This window comes from Bos indicus x Bos taurus, chromosome 8 (assembly GCF_003369695.1).
Source record: "Bos indicus x Bos taurus breed Angus x Brahman F1 hybrid chromosome 8, Bos_hybrid_MaternalHap_v2.0, whole genome shotgun sequence".
In the NCBI taxonomy this organism is placed as follows: Eukaryota; Metazoa; Chordata; class Mammalia; order Artiodactyla; family Bovidae; genus Bos; species Bos indicus x Bos taurus.
The window spans coordinates 64,382,436-64,405,533 of record NC_040083.1 but is presented as its reverse complement, the minus strand read 5'-3'; the positions used below and the strand labels follow the sequence as shown (position 1 = coordinate 64,405,533).

The 23,098-nt window shown below is 40.2% G+C and overlaps 1 long non-coding RNA gene across 2 annotated transcripts in view; it reads left to right on the top strand.

The window, feature by feature from the left end:
• The window catches only part of LOC113897250, a 493,455-nt gene that overhangs the window by 192,871 nt on the left and 277,486 nt on the right, over nucleotides 1–23,098 (top strand). For both annotated transcript variants that reach the window (XR_003512307.1, XR_003512306.1), the window contains one exon: nucleotides 3,509–3,596. This is a non-coding gene — a long non-coding RNA (uncharacterized LOC113897250). The remainder of the gene's footprint in view (nucleotides 1–3,508; nucleotides 3,597–23,098) is intronic.

Sequence of the window (23,098 nt, the reverse complement as noted above, 5' to 3'; positions counted from 1 at the left end):
AATCTTACCTATTCAAGATACTGGCTTTTTATTCTTGATTTTGTCCCCAAATGAATGCTTTATTTTTTCCTTTGTACCTACAGAGTTGCATGAGGTGCAGAAAGGATCTAGTATCTCAACAAAAAGAAACCCCTTCTGCAAATAAAGGACATACAAAAAGGTATTTTATTAAACAAACAAAAATGCCATTGCAGAGTTATGATTCTCCCTGGGAAACTTGTATTTGTTAGGTGCACTCTCTTGAGAATGGCATTAAAGAAGATTCACACATAAGCCCTACTAGTTCAAGTGGGGTTTAGTTCTTGGCATGATTAGCAAAGTGGGTTTTCCAGCACATTTATTTTGGTCACTTTCCAGCCCCCCACCTCCCTCCCCCTGGGTGAGTCTTTAATTTGGTTGCCAGACCTTTCAGTAATTTTATTGTTCTGTGTTTTTTCTCATTGAGGATGTTATTTGGATAAAACTTATAGGCACATTACTCAGTCTGGCAAGAATGGGGGATAATGATCATTTCCTGACATTCACTTTTTAAGGAGATTTGCTTGTTTCCCTATTTGATCGAGTGCACTGACCTTCCTATGTGTTGTTACATAGTGTAACATCTAAGAAAGACTTTATTCTAAAGCCTGATATTTCATCCAAACACTCTCTTGGTATAGCTATGTCCCCTGCCATGGTACCACTCTTGAAATAAAAGCAAACCTCCTACCCTTGTCCTCCTTCACCATTTAAAGCAGCCCCCACCCCTTTTTGGTAGAAACTTCCTCTAAAGCTAAATTTAAAATCCTTATGTATTTTTCTTCTGAATCCAGGTTCATGTGACTGACTATAGATGAAAAAGGCTCATGAGTTAGTGTAGAACCTATACCAAGTATGAATAAAGACTATTTCCTCCCTATAGGGTAGATCCTCTGAATATATCACCTTTCAGTGGCTTAACCTTCCCCTCAAACTCTGTCAGCCAAACCTGTCTTGCATCCTGTTTTTTGGATCAGAAGAAACCATTTTTGCCGCTCTCCAAGTCCAAACATCTACAAGCTTTTCTTTCCATGCCTAGCTAAGTGCTACTTTATCCTCATAGCCTCTCATGAGCCTCCTTGTCCCCCATATGAAAGAAATCTCTTCCTTCTCAAATTTTTCAGTCCTTAATACCTCTCTCATCTGCCTCTGAGTGTTTTATCCCTCTTCTTGTAGTTATTTTACTGCAGTATTTTCATTTTAGAAACTAAGATACTCAAACAGGAATCGTGCATGATTCTCTTTGTATCTGCCCTGGTCTCTAGCACAGACCTGATACATAGGAAGTGCTCAGGTATGTTGAATGCTGACAAAGAGCAGGTCAGACCTTCCCTCAAAATAATGTTAGGTTTGATTAGTCATTAAGAGGTGGACCAGAATCAGCTGTCTTCCTTGAAGTCCTACGAAGAGGGATTGAACTTAAATCATGTGAAGGATTCTGGTGCAAAATTCAAGCAATGGAAGCCCAAGGCCCAGGATCCTTTACTAAAGAGGCTTGGACATGCCTTTGTTAAAGTTTTTAAGGTAGGCTTTGGAGCTATAGATGTGGGCAGATGAGGCTGGGGTGAGAAAATTAGAACTATCTTCTGGTTTTATTGTTGTTTCTAAGAAATCAGTCCAACTCAGAGCAGAGATATCCACAAATCAAAAACCATGGCCCAAATAGTCCTAAGGGCTCTCAAGGATGAATGGGAAGCTTGGTTCTACTTTGAGAAGATAACTGCATGTGTGCTGTCTTAAACATTGAATGAGATGAGTAATAGAATAGCAGCCCAGTTATAGTATTTCCAGGAGTCTCCACCAGGGTTGTTATGTCCCATCAAACCCATTATCTTTTCCCACAAATCTACCTTTTTGATAGAACTGCTATTTTCTCTAGAAACAAACTCACATCCCAGGCTTCTTTGAGTCCTCTTCCCAACCACATGCCTCCCAACCAAACATTTCCAGATCCAGATCCTGTTTCTTTACTACTTTCTGTAGTAGTGAGGCCCTATATGTCAGATCCTACATCTGGACACTGTATTTCCCTCCCTTCTATCTCTTCTGCCCTCTCTTGAATGCAACATTTCTAAGCATTTCCATGCTCAATAACTTTTAGTAGTTCTCCATTGCTTACAAGGTCAGTTCTCAACTCATTAAAATGGCATGCAAAAACCATTTGCAATTTGTCCCTTTGCTCTTGTTCTTTCCTTTCAAAAGTTTATCCATTCTTCAGGATCCCTTATTTCTACATAGACTGAAATTTAGTTGTTTACATGTTCGCCTCCACATTAGGTAGTAGCTCTTTGAGGATAGGAACTGAGTCTAACTCATACTTGTATTCTCAAAATGGCTAGGACAGCACAAAGAAACACTTCATGAGGGTAGTATGTTTCATTCACCAGACACTCACACAGTGTCTGGCTCTGACAAACATGTGTCTAATTATGAATGAATAAAAATCAGTGTTTTAAGGAAGGGATAATCCATCCTGCTTCCAGTTCCCCTTCAAAGAAGAGGTGCTGTTGCTGCTGCTAAGTCGCTTCAGTCGTGTCCGACTCTGTGCGACCCCATAGACGGCAGCCCACCAGGCCCCCCCATCCCTGGGATTCTCCAGGCAAGAACACTGGAGTGGGTTGCCATTTCCTCCTCTAATGCATGAAAGTGAAAAATCAGAGTGAAGTCGCTCAGTCGTGTCCGACTCTTGGCGACCCCATGGACTGCAGCCCACCAGGCTCCTCCGTCCATGGGGTTTTCCAGGCAAGAGTACTGGAGTGGGGTGCCATTGCCTTCTCCAAAAGAAGAGGTGATATGTAGTCAAATAGTTGATTTAGATGTTGACTCTTCTGTAGTCTTCTATTGACTTTGGTCTTACCACTATTCTCTGGATCTTAGTTTTTGTTGCTTTCATAAGAAGTTAAGTAATATCTAATGGGCTGTGTGTGTGAGAGAGAGAAAGAGAGAGAAAGAGAGAGAATGTCAGGGGGAGGGAATTCCATCAGTATTTCCTTGGGGAGAGAAATAATCTTCCTCACAATTAGGCTTCATTTATATAAATTACCACAGGGTGATACCAAGGCCAAGAGACGTTGAAGTTTAGAGTTCAAAGAGGTTCTTTTATCTCCTAAAACTGGAAGAAGAATTGATTTATGTTTGCAGCCTTGACTTGGCTCCACAATCTTGAGACCTAATAATGATAAATCACATCAACAACTAAACTCATCCTCTATAGTTTACAAAGTACCTTTGTTTGCCAACTTCTTTCTTTCTGTTTTTCTTTCTTGTTTCGCTACACATATTTTCCAAGCCCTTTAAAATCTCGAATTATTTCTTTGGAGCTTCATAAACACCTTAAGAAGTAGCTTGGGAAGATATGGCAATGATCATTTTAAATTGCATTTTTGGTTTTATAACTAGTCTTTTAATTTTTAAAAACCTTTTTATTATAAAATATTCTAACCAGGCTTGGTTTGTGATCCTAGTTTATTTCTTATTTTTTTCTTACTAGGAGAATGACCTGTGGCACATCACTTAATCTCTCTGAAGCCCTGTCCCTCATCTGTAACATGGAGTTGTCAGCAATACCTACTACACAGGTTTGTTGTGAGGCTAGCTCTTGGAATTTTTTTTGTTCTTGTTTTACTTTTTACAGTTGCTATTAAGCAGAAACTCAGAGTCAAGCCACTTTAAAGAGTTGACTATCAATAATTTTCAAAATTCATGTAGGCTTTATCTTTGGCTATTTTTATGTCAGTACCTGCACCCTAGGTCACCCTCTAAATAAGAAGGAGTTCAAATAGGTCCTTCTCTCTATAGATCATGATTTCCTTGAGGACCTAGAGTATTTCTTTTCTCTCAGATACTGGCCCTTGTCCAAGTCCAGTCTTGCCCTGTTCCTTACCCAAGTATGAATACTAAAGAGCATTGATTAAAACTTTTTTTTTTTAGAAGAAATGGCTTCTAAAAAATAGGATTATGTAGAATGAAGATGAAAAATGTTACTACCACAGTCATTATTGAATTATGACAAAATTCTGTCCTTGATGAGTGCTACTCAAAATGTGGCCCTTAGCCCAGTAGCATCAACATTACCAGGGAGTTTGCTGGAAATACAGAATCTCCACCTATCCTCAGATCATTTTAACAAATTTCCCAGGGAAATCCATACACATTGAAGTTTGGAAAATGCTGCTCTAAAAACAGGCTCTTACCCAACCTGGTGATAAAGTCTTACCTGAAAGACACAATGCTCACCAGATTAGTTCCCATACTGGCTGTTATTAACTCACTTGATTCTTGATCTTATCTCATTTTGTTCTGTTTCCATACCTGCTCATTTCTCTGTATTTTTATTTGTACCATTTTGGCAACCCACTCAAATTTAACTCTGGGGGTACTTGGCCAGTCTGCTTTGCTTCCCACTTAACAATAAGCATTCGCCTTTCTGGGATGGTTTTCCCGCAGACTGTTAGTCCTGAACTCCCCATGTTTATCTGTTCTCATGGGCTAGTCTCATTAGGCGATCCCTCAGGACTTCCTTGCTGAGACCTTAGTCAACAGGACCTTTCAAAGGCATCTGTTAAGAATTATTTGTGTGTAGTGCAAATGCAGCCAGGTATACTGCATGAACCCGAGAGAAAAGGTGCAGATATTAGTGAGATGATCTTTGAAAATGGTGATAACTATTTCAAGAGATGGTGACTGTCCTGAACTGACTAGACTTCCTAAAATGCAGATGCTACATTTTCCATAAAGGATTTTTTTTTTAAAAAAAGGACTTACATTATTGACAGTTTTAGACTGAATTTTGGACATTTGATTCTGTTTTACTTAATTCAAGTCTCTGGGAGAAATATATGACTTTTAAAGATTTTATTGGAGGGAGAGAGAAGCTTTTGAATTTCTTCTACATTGAAATTTTTGTGTGCACAGCAAAATACAAAAAGGAAATAAATTCAGTGCAAAGAAATGAGGAGCATAATGACCTTGGATGTTTTCATCATAGTTTTGAACTATTCTTCCTCCCTTTTTGTAAAACTTCAGAGTGAAATAACACCCTTGTCATAAAGTCTAAGCATTCCAATAATAGGAGATGGAGAAATGGTGACAGAGAGAAAACAGGTGTTTTTAGCTCACTAATACAGCATGCAGGCAAAGATTTCCACTTTTATCTGCTCCACAAGAGTATTCATTTTGATATTTGGCAAAACTAATACAATTATGTAAAGTTCAAAAATAAAATAAAATTTAAAAAAAAAGAGTAAATACTTTAGATCTACAGTCTTAATAAGAGTAAAAATGACTATGAATAATACCTACTTTCTGTGAAGGAGAAATTTAACTTTAACACTATTTTAAATGAGATTTCACCTATTTTTAGCCTTATATTTGCTACCAATAGGCTGTTATTTGAACACTGGTAGGAAAAAATAAACTATTAAAGACTATCTCATGTTAACATGTGCTAATGAGCTAAGAAATATTTTCATCCCTATACTGTGGAAAACTCAATATATGAGAAAAAGGTTTATATTAATGATGGTTTATAGTTCTGTCATTTAATTAGAATTGAAAATGAAAGTGTTAGTCTCTTAGTCATGTACCACTCTTTGTGACCCCATGGATTGTAGTCCGCCATGATCCTCTGTCCATGGAATTCTCCAGGGAAGAATACTGGACTGAGTTGCCATTCCCTTCTCCAATAGATCTTTCCAACCTAGAGATTGAACCTGGTCTCCAACGTTGCAGGCAGATTCTTTACTGTCTGAGCCACCAGGGAAGCCTGAGATCACTTTGTGCGTGTATGCTAAGTCGCTTAGTTGTGTCCAACTCTTTGCAACCCTATGGACTGTAGCCCATCAGGCTCATCTGTCCATGGGACTTTCCCAGGTGAGAATACTGGAGTGGGTTGCTATGCCCTCCTCCAGGGGCTCTTCCAGACCCAGAGATCAAAACTGCGTCTCTTATGTCTCCTGCATTGGCAAGCATGTTCTTTACCACTACACCACCTGGGAAGCCCACATTAGGCAGTATAAAATGATCTGGTGCTCCTATCAAAGCTTATATATTTCTTGTTCCTTTCCTCTAGTGCAATGATCTGTAATTATATTAGATAAATATAGTAAGGTAATGTGGAGAAGGCAATGGTACCCCACTCCAGTATTCTTGCCTGGAAAATCCCGTGGGCGGAGGAGCCTGGTAGGCTGCAGTCCATGGCGTCTCTAAGAGTCGGGCACGACTGAGCGACTTCACTTCCACTTTTCACTTCATGCATTGGAAAGGAAATGGCAGCCCACTCCAGTGTTCTTGCCTGGAGAATCCCAGGGACAGAGGAGCCTAGTGGGCTGCCGTCTATGGGGTTGCACAGAGTCGGACACAACTGAAGCAACTTAGCAGCAGCAGCAGTAAGATAATGATAGAAAAATACTTATAAAGTCTACATTGTCATGCAATGATATTCTGTTCTACAAAACTGAATGTGTGATCTGATGAGGAAATTTCAGCAAATGCTATTAGCTGACAATGGCTTAATACATAAGAGTTGGGTTAGAGTTGCTTTGTGATGGCCTCCTCTTGCAATCTCTTACCCTAGCAAAGTGAGTAGTGTGGAGGTTTTGCACCCTAATTAGGTGTTGCTTTTTGTTCTGGGCAGCCTGTCTTGTCATCTCTGAAGTCAGGACTGCCACAATTGCATAGCTCTACACATTAGCCCCATCTCCTGAACTCACACAATCTGGTGGCATGGCCTGAAAGCCCACCAGTAATGGGGGATGGTTTTCATGGCCTGAAAGCCCACCAGAAAAGGGAGATGGTTTTTGCCATGGTGAGAGGGCTCGCATTTTCTCTTGAACCCAGACTTTCAATATGCTTTAAAGAAGCCTGTTCATATTTTAAAAATAAAATCTTGATCCATTTGACTTCTAGAGCTTTCTAGGGTATACAAGTAAGCTACATGTCAGAACTGTGCTGTCCAGTATGGTATAACCTCTAGTCACAGGTGGCAGTTGAGGACTTAAGATGTGGTCAGTCCCAGCTGAGATGTGCTGTTAGTGAAAAATGCGCACTGGATTTCAAAAACTTAGGAAAAAGAATGCAAATATTTCACTGACAGTTTTTTAATGTTTTATGTTGATTTTAAGGTTGAAATGATATTTCAGTTATATTAATTGGTCATAACTGATTCAGGCTACTATAACAAAACACCACAAACTGGGTAGCTTATAAACAGTATGACTTTATTTTTCACAGTTCTGGAGGTTGGGAAGTCCAAGATCAAAGTGCCAGCAGATTCAGTGTCTGGTGAGAATTCACTTCCTGGTTCGTAGACATGTAATTTTCACAATAACTTCACATGGCAGAAGGCACAAGGCAGCTCTCTGGGGTCTCTTTTATGAAGGCACTAATCCCATTCATGAGAGCTCTGCCCTCATAGACCTAATTACCTCTCAAAGGCCCTATCTCCTAATACCAACACACTGGGTATTAGGTTTCAATATATGAAATTTGAGGGAGCATGGTCTTTCCAACTTTTTCATTATTATTATATTTATTATGGCATCATAATAATAAATGTAACTGTGATCAGTTATCTTTGGTGTTACTACTATGATTCACTGAGGGCTCAGATGGTGGTTAGCATTTTTTAACAATGAAGTATTTTAAAATTAGGTATGTACTTGTTTCTTCAGACATAATGCTATTGAATACTTAAGAAACTACAGTATAGTGTGAACATAACTTTTATATGCACCAAAAATTTTGTGGAACTTGATTTACTGCTGCTGCTGCTAAGTCACATCAGTCATGTCCGACTCTGTGCGACCCCATAGACGGCAGCCCACCAGGCTCCTCCGTCCCGGGATTCTCCAGGTAAGAATACTGGAGTGGGTTGCCATGTCCTTCTCCAGTGCATGAAAGTGAAAAGTGAAAATGAAGTCGCTCAGTCATGTTCGACTCCTCACGACCCCATGGACTGTAGCCCACCAGGCTCCTCCATCCTTGGGGTTTCCCAGGCAAGAGTACTGGAGTGGGTGCCACTGCCTTCTCCTGATTTACTGCTACATTCACTTTATCGTGGTGGTCTGGACCCAAGCCTGCATTATCTCTGAGGTACACCTGTATTGCTCCTGACTTGCTTTATTAGCAAAGATGATTTCATTAGTGTATTTCTTGGCTTCCTACTGCTGCTGTAACAACTCAACACACATTTATTTTGTTACAATTCTAGAGGTCGCACATCTGAAAATCAGCTACACTGGGCTGAAATCAAGGCTCTGGGGAGAAACCCATTACCTTGCCTTTTCCTACTTGCTAGCGGCCAATGGCACCCTACTCCAGTACTCTTGCCTGGAAAATCCCATGAACGGAGGAGCCTGGTAGGCTCCAGTCCATGGGGTCGCTAAGAGTCGGGCAGGACTGACCGACTTCACTTTCACTTTTCACTGTCATGTATTGGAGAAGGAAATGGCAACCCACTCCAGTGTTCTTGCCTGGAGAATCCCAGGGACAGAGGAGCCTAGTGGGCTGCTGTCTATGGGGTCGCACAGAGTCGGACACGACTGAAGCGACTTAGCAGCAGCGGCGGCGGCGGCGGCAGCCAGTTGGCTCATGGCAGCTTGCTTCACTTGTCACGTTGACTTCATTTTCTCTGTCTTCCCTCTACTTTCCTCTTAAAAGGACATTTGTGATTGTACGTAGAGCCCATTTAGAGAAACCAGGATAATCTCCCTATTTTAGTATCCTTAACCACATCTGCAAAGTCCCTTTTTCAGTATAAGATAACATTAACAGGTTCCAGGGGTTGGGACATAGATATCTTTGGGGTCCATTATTCAACCTACCACCGTGAAAAAAACAGGTCAAATTTTAACTTTATATGATGACATCACCTGCCACCTAGTTTTGTTATAAACATTGTCTGTGGATTTTAGTTTGCTGTCTAGTCTCTCTAGTTTCTGACAGATCTTGAGGCTGTCAACTTCATCTCCCCAGAATCCTCCCTTTCTTTCTAATTTACATGTTTGAAGCTTGTTTACATTACTGCTGAGTTCAAAGACCAGCTCTTGGGTTTATTTACCACTTCTGAGTACTGAGTATTCAGTCTTTTTATTATTTTACCTTTGTTAGACTCCTTTGTATTTTCATTCATTCCTTTTATTTTTAAAATATAAAATTATACTATTTTTATACTATTATACTATTTTTTCTAGAGTTTAATTCACAGATTAGTTCATTTTTCCCCATCTTGTTACATATTGAAATATTTAAGACTGTGGATTCTTTTCACTGAGAACTATTTGGACATTTCATATAAATTTTTATATATAGTTTTCTCATCTTCACTAAAAATTATCTACATTTGTGATTTATATTTCCTCTTTAACAGTTGTTTAGTATGGTAATTTTTTAATTTCTAAGGGACTGGTACTTTCTTGAAATGTTTGTTATTAATTTATAATTTTGTTAAATTATATTCAGAGATACAGCTTGTGAAACTTTGGTTCTAGAACTTTGAAATTTTCTCTATATCCTAATATTAGATAAATTGTTGTAAATAGATCATAGGTCTTGGAAATGAAAGTATATTTTCTGTTTGTGCAATATTGTTCACTTTTATAAAACTGTATATTAAATCAACTTTAATAAATAGATTGATCAGCACCTTTATATCCTGTATTTTCATTTATTTTATCTGTCAAAGACAGATGTGTTAGCATTTCTGAATATAACATTTCTGTCATTTCTCTCATTGTATTCTAACAATTTTTGCTTTACATTTGCTAATACAGTGTTATTTCGCCTATAAATATTCAAGACAATTATATTTTAATTTATAATTTTTAAGCATTTACATAATATTCCTTTACCTTTTCCTTATACTTTTATGCTGATTTGTATTAAGATGTATTTGGTAAACAACAAGTAGTTAGGTTTTGTTTGACCCAATCTGAGTATCTTTGAATAGGGCATTATCATTCATCTACATGTTCTTGCTAAAACAGATATGTATGTATTTTATCATATTGTTTCATTAACTTTCTTTTTTCTACTTACCTTTTAGGGCATCATTTTCTATTTATAATATATTATTTCTTTCCTCTTAGCTTCTCCATTGTTAGGGAAATATTTATTTATTTTAAACTGAATGCTACTTTTGTAATTAAAGAGTGTTTTCTAGCTTGTTTTGTCTAAGTTTTAGAGAAGAAGGTAAACAATATCTTTTGACTTTTCCTCCTGGAGTCAAGGAGCTTCACTCCTTAATTCACCTTTTATTCCTGCCTTCCATTTTCCAGTCTTATTATTGATTCAGGTTTTGATCCAGGTTTTAACTGTAAGATACTTACACTACATAGTTCTCTTAAATAATAATAAATATTTATTAATTTAAAAATGTTGATATCAGTAATTTTGAAAATGTTCAGACCTAGCACAAAGGACTGGATAAACATCCATGAAGAAGATGCTAAACTTTATAATCTAGTAGGTGATAGAGACAAGTAAGTAGGTGATCATAATATATCTACTAGTGGCCTAAGTTCTGTGATTGGGATGATATGAAGGTGCTACCCGGCAGTGACCCTAACATGCTTTTCATGGATCAAATAAGGTACTCAATACTCATAACCTTCAATTAGAAGAAGAAATGACTTCCTACATTTTTTAGTTTCCTTTACCTAATGGGGACGTTCTCCAGATTTCTTTTGACTTCTTTTTCTCAAGTAAATCTATAGGAATAGAGGAAGGACTCCGAACATCTTTGAGGCACAACTATTTGAGAGGCATTATGCCAAGTACTTTACAGTAGTCATATCTTTTGAAGCCCATAACAACCCTGTGTGAAAGATGACTTTTTTTCCCACTTCACAGATGAAGTAACTGAGGCTCAGAAAGGTTAGGTAATTTGCTTTTTTATTGCATGACTTGAAAGTGATTCTAATCCAAACCTGGCTGGCCTCAGAGCCCTTTCCACCATAAGATGCTAAGACTGAGTGTTTAAGTCTTGATGGGGTTTGTATTTTTGGAGGTAGGGTCTAAGAGTTTGGAGGTAGGGTCTAAGAGTTTGCTGTATCAGTTCTGGTATAGGAGGCACTTCTTGTTTTCCTGGGAGGTGTGTGTGTGTGTGTGTGTGTGTATGTGTTAGAGGGGATGGTAATGAGATTTTTCTCGCTTCCTGGTACCTGAAACTCACTGAATTTGTTATGAGGAATATAAATTGTTACCTTTTTTTTAAAAAAAAAAAAAACAATAAAACTGGGACTTTCCCATCATGGTAAGAATTGGTGGAAGTTTCATTTCTTTCTTCATCACTTTTTAGGCTACCAACATTGGCTTTGAGTCCCTGCTTTTTGGGAATAATTTTCTTATTTGTTTCATACTCAGCTATGTCCTTGATTATAATTTCCCTTAGAAGCCAACTATAGAGAAAGGTATTTCTTTGAGACCCTTCACTGTAGCTCCTGGACATGGTGAGGGGAGACCATCTGTGGTATGCATCATCCTCCGCCTCCAGTAGAAAGGGAAACAGGACCACAACAGAAACCTTTTCTTCTGGCGACACAGCGAGCTAGCTGATTTCCATGCCCTTCCCCCACCAAAAATTTCCCCATGTGTTGCCACAGAAAACTGCCCTGTTGGTTCAGTTCCTATTCTTACAGAAGGGCTGGTTTTAACCCTGACTGGTGGCTGTCCTTTCTTTGTTGTTATTCCTGCTAACCTGATGGCTTGCTAGTAATTAATTCTAGTGAGTCCAGCAGCAGTCTCACCTTCCCTCCTCTGGTAAACATGGCCCTGGGTGTTTAAGCATTGCATTTCAGTCTCTCTCTTTCTCCACTGGAGACCAGTACCTTTGCAGTGAGTTGATAGGCAGCTCAGCTGTCGTAGGAGGAACCTGGGCATCCTGCTCCTTTAGATCCTTCATCAATAAGACTTTCTAGAAGAAATGACCTTTGAGCTCAGATCATATCTGAAGGATGAACTGAGGAAGCAAAAGGGCTTGGAGTGGGGTGGGTGACACAGGGAGGCAGGTAGGAGCAGAGAAGAGTGTGTCAGAACAAGGTCATGCCTGCCCCATAGGAGTGTTGTAGGGATTCATGAGAAACATATCACAGCCTTGTCAGTGGCCAGGTTCCCAGCTAGATATCTACCATGACTAGTGCTCCTGTGCCTGACATGTGTTTCTAGAGAAACTTGATATTGTTTTGAAATTTTTACCTCTAGAATTTTTTTAATGAAAAGGTCTTCTTTGGGTAGGGATCATTTGTTTACTCATGCATTCATGGAGAGTGCCTGGGACGCCAAGAATGGAGGGCCAGTCCTGCCAGGAAGGCAGCAGCTCTAAAGGATATAACACATTGTGCTCTACTATCATAGTAGGGCAATGCAGGTCTCCATACATGGGGGTAAATGTCATCTTGGTACATCAGTTTATTTTGTACAAGTATCTTTCAAATCCGTTTTCTCACTTGAATGATTATACTGGTCATTTTATAGAAAATGAAGCAGATATTGAGATGTTAAACAGTGTGCTTGGGATGCATAGCAAGAAAATGGCAGAGATGGGACTGAAATGCTGGACTCCTGACTGCCAATCTTTTTGACCACTGGAAGGACAAAATCTTTTGATTTGGGGATTTTCACTGCCCCCTTATGTTTCATTCTATTGTTCCTGCTTCCCATATTCCAGGCACCACACTTGGCTTTGAGGACACTGCCAATCTTCAATAAGGTGGTCAGGCTTAATGAGGGTTGACACACTCTGTGCCTTGAGAAAGGCATTCAAATTGCTGGAAAGGTGTTGTGATGTAATGGCAGCATTATGGAGCAAGGAGAGAGACTGACAGTGGATGATGGGCAGGGCTGAGCTGACAGCCAACGCTCAGGCTGAGCCCTTTTCCTTGGCTCCTTTAATGACTAGGGCTGAAGCAGCATTGCCAGGTCTACCTGTGAGCCTCAACCCTTTCTTAAATCCACTCTCCCCTCTTCCCCACCCATTGGACTGGACAGAGGCTACGGAGTCTGCTCACAGCTACTCCGAGCTCAGCAGTGGCAGCCTGCTCTGGTCCCCTCTGACTGACTTCTCTGTCTCCAACCTGGTAGAATATACTGTCCCTAAAGGGCATCTAGAACTTCAAGATCTGGCTTTGGGAAAGGTAGTTAACCACTCTAGGCCTCTGTTTCCTCATCTGAAAGGTGGAGGATTATTAGTGCCACCTCATGGGACTAAATGAGATAAGACATATAAAAGGTTTAGCTCAGAGGCTGGCATATAGATGGCTCCACTAACTGAAGATAGAGCATTAATGAGTGGTCCCAAGAATCGCCTGGGGAAAGCTTAAGATGCAGGTTCCCCAGGCCCACTGTTAGTGATCCTGACCTAGTTATACTAATAGTTAACAATTTTCAGTGTCTTATTGTGTCACAGGAAGGTCCCATTCTAAATACTTTGCATGAGTTATCTCATTTCCTCTTCACAACAACCATATGAAGTAGGTACTATTACGACGTTCAATTTACATGCCAGGAAACTCAGACTAAAACAGATGAGGCAATTTGCCTGAGTTCACATCACTAGTAAGTGTATGGAATCAGGATTTGAAACCATTAGTCTGACTTAGGGCCTGGGTCCTGCCCTCTAATTTTGTACTACTTACAAGGACTGATTCTAGGGCTGGAAGATCTATATTTGTCCCCACACCCTTTTTACTCAGAAACATGGTCTGTGGATAATGCTTTAAGAAACACTGTGAAGGCTGTTAACCTGTCGCCCTCAGCCTCAGCCTCTAGCATCCCCAGTGCGCTCAGGGAACTGGCATCCCATGACCCACCTCTACTACTGCCTCTCACTTAACAAGCATTTGTGCCCACCAGTGCTTGACAAGAGTTCATGCAGAGGCTTCTGGGAGCAGGAGCTGAAACTCCATTTGTTTGTGGCCAGAGCCTGCAGGTGTCTTTTCTTTACACCCTTTCCTGTGTCTTCACTTCATTTTGTGCTATTATCTTGGGGGTTCCCTGCTTATCACTTCATGTCCTACTATTTCCCTTGGAGTAGGGTCCTTCCCATTTCCCTATCCCATTTGCCTGATACACCTGAGGGCAGAGAGCAGGAAGGAGGGAGGGTGAAGGGTTCCCTAAGGTCCATGTTGGAATCTTTGTCCATAGTGAGGATGGTTACCAAAGCATTATTTGTGGGTTCATTTTACTTGGACACTTGAAACATTTGGTTTCTTTGGTAACTTGGGATACCCTTTTCCCTTGGGGCATGGTACACATACCTGGCTCTGGGAGGGAATGGAAGAGAGCTACAGGGGTTCTTCTAAGCCCCTCAGAAACCTGAATGTAGACTCAACAATTGATAGAACCCTTCTGTCTGATCACATCTCTTGTCAATTTAAAGTCTATTGATGGCTTCCAATTGTCTTGAGTCAGAGTCCAAAAATCCTAATCAGGCCCTACCTACATCTCCAGTCTCTGTCTATTCTCTGCTTATTCAGAGTCTTCTGACACATTGACCTTTCTAGTCCTTGGATGTGCTGACCTCCTTACCCCAGCACCTTATGTATTGTTTCCTCAGCTTGTACTCTCCTTCCCCCATGGCCAGTTTTCTTCTACTTTAGCCCTTAATGAAAATGTCACTCAGGATGGCCTTTCTTGACCCTCCAGGATAAGCGAGCCCCCCCGCCCCCTGTCATGACCTGCCCTATTTTTGTCACTTGGCACTTTTTGTTATTTGGATACTTATTTGTTTGACATCTGACTTCCCCTTTAGACAGTCGCTAGGTTCCTAATGTTCAGCATGATGCCTTGAACATACAGTGGATGTTCGAAAAATAGTGCCAAATAAATGAATCACAGGGTGTTGGGGGCCTGGAGCATCTTCAGAGCTGCTGGGTGGGTCTGGGGGCAGCTGGGAGGCACATGATATTGCGGTCCTGCCAAAAGGCTTTGTTTCAGGGATCTGCAGTGAGTTCCTCAAAAATAGCTGGGCAGAACCATAGCAGCCAGAGTAGGGGAAAACCTGGGAGCTAGGAAGCCAGGCCTTTTCCAAGAATGTTTTTTTGTTAAGTTGGTTTCAGAACAACAAAGGTTATCCCAAGAAAGAGAAACTGATTTCTCAGTAGAAGTAGGTATACTCCTCAGACTTCTTATACCATGATGATCAAAGCTGGAAGGAAACTTAGACATGTCTAATTTTCACAGAGATTGAGCCTGAAACTCAGAGAGGGAAAGGTACCTCATTCAAGAGAGACCACAACCAGATCTCTTGGCTTTCAGACCAATTCTTATTTCATTACAGCATACTGCACTTTGATTTGGGACCACTGTTGGAGGTGAAAAGAAATCATTAGAAAATGAATGTTTCCTGAAATATCACCTGCAATTTATTGCACTCAGAATTTCACACTGATAAATAACCTCTTTCTCATTAACATGCAGGCTCCCTACAATTAGCACTCTCATTTGCACTATGTAAACAGCTTCTAACTGTGCCTTTTACCTCTTTGCTCAAACAAAGATTTGTGTTAGCAAAGAAACAAGAAGGAAATTAGTAGCAGGTGAGAGCTTATTTTTAATTATATTGAGATTGACTGTTGTTCTCCAAATCTTCTCTAATTCCCCCAAGATATTTATTTGCAGACCAAATAATCTATTTCAATCTATTAAAGCAGCAGCCATTTCTGATCTTTATTTACTAAATGAAAACACAAATGGCAGCAGTGGATTTCTGGCTTGGTTCCAGGAGAGGCTGCTCTGGGGGATGGTGATGCACGAAGCTTTGATCTGAGAAGCGTGGCAATCACAGTGAAGTAGTAAGTACAGAGACGTGAAGAGCACCAATTTGGGCATGGGATGGGCTTGAAGTCCCAAAGTCAAGGCTTTCTCAGTGGTAACTCCCAAGTCAAGTTTAGGTTCTTTAGCAGAAGAATTTTAGTCTTGTCTCTAAGAATGAGAAACTGTGTCTGCCAGTGATGAAGGGACTGGCTTGTAGCATCTTATGGTGAGAACATTTAAAAGAATATCTATCTATTGCTGCTTCTCACTAAGGGCAAGAATTGCTTTTGAAATATCTGGCAATTGATATTGCAGAAGCTCAGCATTTCACTTGCTAATGTACTCTGCTCTGAAATTAATCTTCCCCTAATTGACATCTTGTCTAAAGCAGCTTTCACACATTGGGGAATCCACACTGAAAGAAATGAACTTCTCTTTTACGTGACACTTCTGTCACCATACACATCTGACGACCAGGGCCTCTCCTGTGAACCTGCTCCAGTCTATGTTTACCAAGTTCCTTTAGCTATTTTTAATGGGACATTATTTCTAGGCCTCTTATACTTTGGTTGGTTTCCTTCAGACATGATATAGGTGGTGAGGGCCTCCTACAGTGAGCTGTCAGGGATTGAAAAAGTACTCCAGGCTTTATCTGATCAGTTGTAAGCATTATCTGTCAATGGAAACCTGAACCCCTGACAGTCAAAGGCCATCCTCCTCACTGGAACCTCATGCTGTACACTGTTCTCTTGCAAGTTTTCATCTGTTTGGGGAGCACATTAGAATACTCTAGATTTCTTTTTATAACCAACCATTGCTTCCTAGAAGTGGGAAACCTCTGTTTGATGAGTCAGTTATCACATTTGAGTATATTTTATTTAGTATTTTTGAGCTATTACCATTAGTTGTTAAATAACTTACATTTTATAAAACATTTCATTTTACAGAGAACTTTCACGATAACCCCAGGAGACAGGCAAAGTCAAGATGGTTACCCCCATTTCATAAATGAGGAAACTAGACCCACAGAGGTAATGACTTGTGAAATGCCCTAAAGAGTTGAGAGTCCAACCTAAGTCCTCTGACTGTAGATTCACACCTATTGTCACTACATCATAGCTTGTTCTCTTTAGCAGATAATTGGGGTGAAAGGGAACAATGAGCTCATAAAGCAACTGAACATGGCCCTGGTTCCTCCACTCTGTCAAGTTTAGCCGTCCTTCTGGGCCCTTTATCCTCTGTCATTTGTCCAATGAGTAGGTTGATGGGGGCCCCATCAACTTTTTTATTTTTTATGTTTTAAAATGTAAGATCTACCCACATTTATGGAGAAGGTGAATAGAGAATAGAGAGGGTGACTTTCTGAAATTTAAGGTAAATTTGAATTAGAATTTTTTATATCTCACTAATTTGTAATTTATGCTTTGACTGTTTCTATGTGAATTCAAAGTTACATTTGAAAAGAATACTTCAAGAACCTAATAATAGAAAGGGAAACGATTGTACCTAGAAATCTAAACCAGGAAGAGTTACTATCAGTTTCCAGTTTCCTGGTGTCCAAGGCAAGAGTGGAAACTCAGTGGGTTACCAAACTCTCCTTTTCTTGTAAAAGGAAACAAACAATTAGAGAGAAGTGACACCTACACCAACTGGAATCTCTCTTTCATCGTTATATAAACAATACTGAATAGCAGAATGATCCATGATTTCAGTTGCAGTTTACAAACTGTTGGAGATTCCATTTGGGGGGGTGGGGGGTGGGGTGGGGTCTGGGGTATGTTTTGAGAATCTACACTTTGAAATTGCTCCCAGATGCTTCTGGTAATCAACCAAGTTAGAGAACTATTTAGGGATGGCTTATCAGAAAGGCATATTTCTGGTGCTGCCCCAGAGATACATGCTCTTACCTTTCTGCTAGGCTTTTGATGAGAACAGTAGCTTGCAGAGCTAATAATTGAGGCTCTTTAGTGGGGTCTAGAAGGCAGGGTGTTCTTTATAGCAGCAAGGAAGCAGCATCAATGACCTTTTCATCTGATACTTAAGAGATTTTGGATTTATAACCTCACCAAGACAGAGGATCATTCCTCCTTTTCATGGACCAGTCAGGATTACCTACAAGCATGGCCTAGACTGCTCTTACATAGGTAACAGTTTTGGTTCTGATCAATTGCTCAAAGCTTTTACAGCTGAAAGGTTTTCTATGACAAGGCACAAGAGAAGCACTTTCATCCAGGATGATTTTGGAAGAGGGTCTTGCCAGTCATCTGGCTGTCGACAGAAGAAGCTTGTCATGGCTCCTATGGAGTGTTTGATACTGTGTAATACTGTAGTTATACACTCCCTCTGTATAGCTCAGTGCAGCTCTGCATAACTTGATAAATTCACCTGTTAGAGTTATTTAATATTGTGCATCTGAATGATGAAGAATGTCTGCACATTAGAATTAATGTCAGTCTTGGACATGATAAATATGATTCTAGTGGCTCCTCTGAGAAGTTTCACTAGGGTACTGTTTTATTGTCTGCTGTCTCGAGGGCTTAAATCTCTTTTTCTGCCTTCAGTTCATAGGATAAAAACATGTGAAATCACTGGGATTTATATAGGCAGATTTGGCAGCTCTTTCATTTTTTTACTTGGACTGTCAGATATAAATCAATGTTACAGCACTCTTTCCAAGAATGTGTTAGAATGTGCATGTGTTTGGGGAGCAAACATGGTATTTCTATTATAATTTTGTTTGTTAGGTGTGATCTGAATTGTTTGGCTTTGTTTTGTAACATTCACAATTTGTGGTTATTTAATTGGTTCTCCTCTGTTTATCCCTATCCAGTGACTGTTGAGTTCTTTTTTTGTATCCCTCTGTGCCTTCACTCCTGCCCAGAAGGCCCACCCTTCCTGCCCATACATTAAGACTTAACTCCAGTCCTACTTTCTTGATAAATGCTTTTCTGAGTGGTAGACAAAGGGACATTCTCATATATCTTTGTAGTAAACCTGCATGTCTGTATATGGGAATGTCCCTTTGTCAACCACTCAGTCACCCAGGCTTCCATTCCTTCAGTACTCAGTTCCCATCCAGTCTCAATAAACAGTTCAAGAGAATTGCCAAGGTGTGGTATGTTTTCATGAATATTAGTTCAGGTTGCTAGGGGAAAAAAATAGCATGCACTGCATAGTTTAAACAACAGAAATGTATTTCTCACAGTTCTTAAGGCTGAGAAGTCCAAGATCAAGGTCCTGGCTGATTTGGTTCTTCATGAGGGTCTGCTTTCTGGCTGTCTTTCTATTGTATCCACACATGTTGGAAAGCAAGAAAGGATGCAAGCCCTCTTGTGTCTCTTCTTATGCTAGTACCAACCCCATCATGAGGTCTCCACTCTCTTGACCTAATTACCTCCCAAAGGTCTCATCTCCGAATACCATCACACTGGGGGCTAGAGTTTCAATATATGAATTTTGAGGAAACATAAACATTCAATCCATAACAAGATGTTTAGCAAGATGATTGACCGTTTTACTCCCTCACCAATACAGTTTGTGAAGATGTCTGTTTTCAAAATCAGTTGAAGAGCAACAGGGACTATTTGATTATGAGTTCCACAAAGGCAAGAACCATGCATGCTCTCTTTGTCACAGCATCTCCAGTGTACATCTTCAACAACTTATACAACAGTTGCCAAATTAATTTGTTGAATGGGTGTGTTATATTTCTGTCTGTCTGCCTTATGAGAATTTAAGGCCATTGACGATAGTGACAAGGATGAGTAGAGAGCTCAAAACCATGACCTAGGAGATACTGTTAAAAGTTTTCTTGGTCTTTAGATATCTGAAGGCTACCATGGGGAAGAGGAGTTAGATGGATTCTATGATGCTCAAGAAGCCATACTGAGAATGGGGAAGATGCAGGGAGGTAAATTTGGGCTCAGTAAAAGGAATTATCTGCAACTAATTCTGTTTAGAGATGGTCTAACTGTCTCCAGGCACCATGAGTTCCCCATTCCTACAAGTATTTAAGCTAAGTCTACTGACCAGTCACTAGGGATGCTGGGGAAGAACATTTTTTTTAAGTAATATGAAAGACTAAAGTACTCAACTATGTCTTCAGTTTCTATGCCAAAGGCTTAAGAAATGATGATAAGAGTGGGGGTAGACCTTTCCCCTTTTTGAACCTCAGTTTCCTTCCTTTCAAAATAGAGAAGGCTGGGCCATGGACCCTTGAAGTTTTCAGTGGGCTCTCTGTTCTGTGCTAATGCTAACAATCCAGATAATTTGCCATTAAGTTTTGAGGTCATATTGCTAAGAACATACACAGGTGGTATGTCAGGTTCTTGGAGTACCTTAATTCTCATTCTGTGGGAGAAGGGAGGGAGAAAGTTCAGTGTTTTCATGACCTCACACACCATGTATCAAAGGCCTTGGCGATTTTCTTGGCCATCTACCAATTTTCTTTGCAGTTTTCACCTCTCAGCCTTGTCTGTGTGCACCGGGGCCGCTGTGAAGCCCCAAGAGACATCATTGCCCAACACGAGGGAGCTAAATGCTTCTGTGAAGCTGTTGAGGACTGACTCTGTTCTAATAATGCAGAGATTTCAGCTCTTATCATTTGACATGCTCTTAAATTGTAATTTATAGGAACTCGTTTTCCCAGTCCTAGGATTAAGAACTAGAAATGGATGAAAGAGAAGGCCCACTCTCTTATCTGAAAATCTCAGTGCTGGCAGATGACTCAAGCACACCTCTACTTATTTGAAACTGGAGCCTATTATACAGAGTGAAGTAAGCCAGAAAGAAAAACACCAATGCAGTATACTAACACATATATATGGAATTTAGAAAGAAGGTACCGATAACCCTGTATGCAAGACAGCAAAAGAGACACAGATATATTGAACAGTCGTTTGGACTCTGTGGGAGAGGGCAAGGGTGGGATGATATGGGAGAATGGTATTGAAACATATAAAATATTATATGTGAAACGAATCGCCAGTCCAGGTTTGATGCATGATACAGGGTGCTCGGAGCTGATGCACTGGGATGACCCAGAGGGATGGGATGGGGAGGGACGTGGGAGGGGGGTTCAGGATGGGGAACACATGTACACTCATGGCGGATTCAAGTCAGTGTTTGGCAAAACCAATACAATATTGTAAAGTAAAATAAGTAAATTAATAAGAATAATAAAATAAACTTCTTTTTTAAAAAGTCCTCAAATAGTCAAACACAGAAATGCAGGATGTGAGACATCTACAGTCTTCATTCATTCATTTGTTTCATCACGACCTGAGTGCTCACCACGTGCCAGCTGTTGAGATAAGCACTCTATTGGTTTGCCAGGGCTGCCATAGCAAAATATCATAGGCCGGATGGCTTAAGCAACACAAACTTATTTTCTCACAGTTTTAGAGGCAGGTGCCAGCTGGGTTGGTTTTTTCTGAGGCCTCTCTGCTGGCTAACTGACAGTCACCTTGTCTGCACATGGTCACCCCTCGGTCTGCATGTGTTGCCTGTGTTCTGATCTTCCCTTCTTATAAAGATACCATGGGATCAGGGTCCACCCATACAACCTGATTTTACCTTAATTGCTTCTTTAAAAGCTCTAAGAAGTCAAAAAAATCATATTGTGAGGTACTGGCAATTAGTACTTCAACATGCAAATTTTGGGAGAGGGGAGTGACACAATTCACAAAATTGTGACTTAATGGCAGATATAATAATAATGAAAATAAGATTTCAGCTGACAGGGAAGTTGATAGGATTTAACTGGCTGCCTGATGTCATGGCAGTCTCAAGCTGTGTGACCAGATATATGACACAGTATATGTTCTGTTAATCAGTTTCCACTTAATCGACTTATTGGATAGATGTAGTCCCTTGATTACTTCAGTAGTTATGCCAACCAAGGCCCACAGCATGCTGTATGCTGGTGGCCAGGGGATCTTTATTGCATTCAGGCACTCGTGCCCCCTCCAAATGGGCCCACGCTCACCAAGAATCACTTGTGTGTATTTACAAATAGGGAAATGCCAGTTATACTTGTTATTATAATTATAGAATTTGATTGTATATTATGTAAATCAATGAAATATGAGCACAGAAGAGAGTTCTTTCTATGGAAACTTTGAATGTTTTAGAAACCCTTGATAATGTTAGGCCACTAAAAGAATTGGTGTTAGTGAGGGTGTGGAACAGACATGGTTCAAGTCCTGGCTCAGCCCCTTTCTAGCTGGTAATTTTGGACATTTTACTTTACGCTTACAGGACGGTAACACGATGGTTGAGAGCAAGGACTCAGTCAACTCCAAAAGTCTGGAAGAATTTTGTACTCAGAGTCTGTGCACTTGTTTCTTAAGTGTCTTTAAGTTCTTAGCTTAGCTTAGCTTAGTCCCCAGGTTACAAACTGTATGAAGGGATCAAATAGGTCATTTTCCCCACCATGCCTGATGAATAGCACAATTCCTGGCATATGATAGGTGCTCAATAAATATTTGCTTAATAAAGGACCTCTGTTAACATTTTGATGCATTTTCTTCCTGTGTTTTTTCTATGCATGTTATATACATATATTTTAATACATTATATGTATTTTTTGTTCTCTCTGCTTTAAGAATTTTTAAAATTTATTTAATTTTTAATTGAAGGATAATTGCTGTACAGAATTTTGTTGTTTTCTGTCAAAAATCAACATCAATCAGCCATAAGTGTACATATGTCCCTTCCATCCTGAACCTCTCTCCCATCTCCCTCTCCATCCCACCCCTCTAGGTTGTTACAGAGCTTTTGTTTCACTTAACCCGATTACATCATAATCATTTTTTTAAGTCATTAGAAATCCTTAAGGAAAAAGCTTTGTGATTTGGGATGATAGCTGGGTCTTTGGCCATATGACCCTGAAAACACCCAATCTCATCTGGAATGATGGCAGGGCCTCTGGGAATTATGCACAATGTGTACCACTTGTCTCCCTTTAACTTTAGGAGTCTAAGATGTTGTGGGTGTGGTTAAAGGGATGCTGTGTCCATGAATGACATCCCTCACATGTGTTGCTGCAGAAAAGAGATTGCAACTGCTGCGTTATTGGCTAAAACAGCTTACAAAGAGTAGGTTGGTTCCAGTCCTGAAGGATACTTAGGAGGGTCAGAGACAGGAGACTAAATAATTCTTCCCTGCTGAAATGACTCTCTCCTGGTTAGCTTCACAGAGGGCTTTATAGGCCCCAGGAACTCGACAGGTTGAAAACTTTCTTATCCATCTATGTTGTTGTTGTTCAGTTGCTCAGTCGTGTCCGACTCTTTGCAACCCCATGGACTGCAGCATTCCAGGCATCCCTGTC